The sequence below is a fragment of the Heterocephalus glaber genome, unplaced genomic scaffold (assembly GCF_053883595.1).
Source record: "Heterocephalus glaber isolate CG9 unplaced genomic scaffold, H.glaber_assembly_v1.0 deba00000896, whole genome shotgun sequence".
NCBI lineage: Eukaryota > Metazoa > Chordata > Mammalia > Rodentia > Bathyergidae > Heterocephalus > Heterocephalus glaber.
The window spans coordinates 689,573-691,864 of record NW_028258170.1 but is presented as its reverse complement, the minus strand read 5'-3'; the positions used below and the strand labels follow the sequence as shown (position 1 = coordinate 691,864).

Sequence of the window (2,292 nt, the reverse complement as noted above, 5' to 3'; positions counted from 1 at the left end):
GCATGAATTTCAGATTAGGGTTATTGTAAATCTCTTCTCCATGGTGATTTAGCCTCCTTTGCTTTTCAAGTAACACACAACAAGGATGTGATACAGTACATATCAGAAACAATGAGATGAACTGCTACAGCCACAAGAGTGAATGAAATCACGGTAGTTGGTAAATACCCTGACTCCAATTGCACATCTTGAGCACACACAGTCACACTGGAAGTTCTACTCAATCCATGTCTGGTGGTGAGATCTGCATATTGGTGAGGACATGGTGTGCACCTTGGGGAGAAGTCTAGTAATGCAACCAATTTCACTCATTTATAATTTATAAGTTAATTTAGGGAATCCAATTTTGTGAAACACTGATTTGCATACAATATATATAGAATACCAATAGAAATGTATAGTATAACTATAGTGATAAGGAAAGAACATATTAAGATAAATAATCACACTTTAGTACAGTCAAACATGTAAAAACACACACATACATACATTAAGGATTGAATGGAAGAAATAATGCGAAGAAAAACAATAATTAGTGAAGACTTGAATGATGTAGGGCAATGATGCAGATGAATTTTGGTCGTTGCTCCTTCCATATCATAAATGCACAAATCAAATCTGCACATTCTAATTAGTTGCTTCCTTAGCCATAGATGTTAGCTGTACCTTTTAAATGCTGAGCTTTACCCAAAAAGAAGACCTTGAGTTCTTCTCCATGAAAACTCATGATAAAGCTTACAAATGCTAATTTCATAGATCTTACATTAAAATGCAAATAAAATTATGAAACAATAATATACCATGTTTTATGGTTAGCATATTATGATTTCTTAACAATGAAGAAGCATGTCATACAGAAAGGAAAAGCTGAATAAAACTATGAAAAGAATGCAGGCAGAAATAAAAATTAACTGTACTAAGCTCTAAGAACTATTGAGTTTTTCATAAAATATTTACTTAAATAATACAATTAATTTTAAATTGAAAATGGTAGAAAGGGACTCTGACAAGTGAAGACATCATGGTAAATCGAAGAAATTAATCATTGCTACACTTCAGAGTTTGCTACCATTCAGAGTTTGAGCTTTGGGGAATTCAAATAGGAGTAACATTTAAAATAATGTACCTCATCAACAAATATAATTTCTCTTGGAAGGGAAAAAAGAATGAAGACCTTACATGTGTCTTTATTAATAACAAAAAGTAAAGAACTACAAGGTTAGAGCGCCTATATTTATAATTTTTGTTCCTATCGGGCACAAAAATCATTTTGTGTGCCATCTTTGTATTAAAAATGATTAAATAAAGTTAAAGGTGATTAAATTACTTGAGCATCCAATTATTTCCACATATGACACATGAAGAGATATGTTCAGGAAGCAATGTTTCCATGGTGAGACACTTTGTCCTGCTGGGGTTTTATAACCTTCCAAACCTCCAGGGGTTTCTGTCTCAGGTGTTTGCCATCATTTACTTGATTATCCTAATTGGAAACAGCCTCATAATCATAATGACAAGCCTGGATCTGGTACTGCAGAGATCCATGTATTGTTTCATGGCAAAATTTTCTTCTTTGGAAATCTGTTATGTTTCAGTCACTCTTCCTAGGATGCTCTTCAACTTTTGGACACAGAAGAGAAATATTTCCATGCTGGGCTGTGCCACACAACTGTGTTTCTTCCTTGTGCTGGGATCCACTGAGTGCTTCCTACTGGCTGTGATGTCCTACGACCACTATGTGGCCACCTGTCACCCTCTGCACTATCCTCTGCTCATGAACCCAAAGAAGTGTGCTCAGCTGGCAGCTGGCTCCTGGCTGGGTGGAATCCCAGTCCAGATATGGCAAACGTGCCAGGTATTCTCTCTACATTTCTGTAAGTCCAACCAAATTCCTCACTTCTTCTGTGACATAGCCCCCATTCTCAGGCTGGCCTGTGGGGACACTTCTGCTCACGAGGTGTCTATGTAGTAATGATGTTGTTTGCTGCTCTCCCTTTCATGCTGATCCTTGCCTCTTATAGTGAAATCGTTACCACCATTCTGAGGTTGTGAACAGACCAAGGCCTTCTCCACATGCTCTTCACACCTGCTGGTGGTGGTGCTGTTTTTTGGATCTGCTAGCATTACTTACTTCAGTCCAACCGTTCTTCAGGAACTGATAAACTGCTGTCTCTCTTCTTCACTATCCTGACTCCCATGTTCAACCCCATGATACACAGCCTCAGGAACAAGGAAGTCATTGTGGCACTGAGAAAAGTATTTCTTAAAACAAAGTGGCATGGTTCTCCTTGA

General features: G+C 37.6%; 1 pseudogene; it reads left to right on the top strand.

Annotated features, from left to right (window-relative positions):
* Nucleotides 1–1,351: 1,351 nt before the first annotated feature.
* On the top strand, nucleotides 1,352–2,292 carry LOC101697143 (olfactory receptor 10AG1-like; annotated as a pseudogene).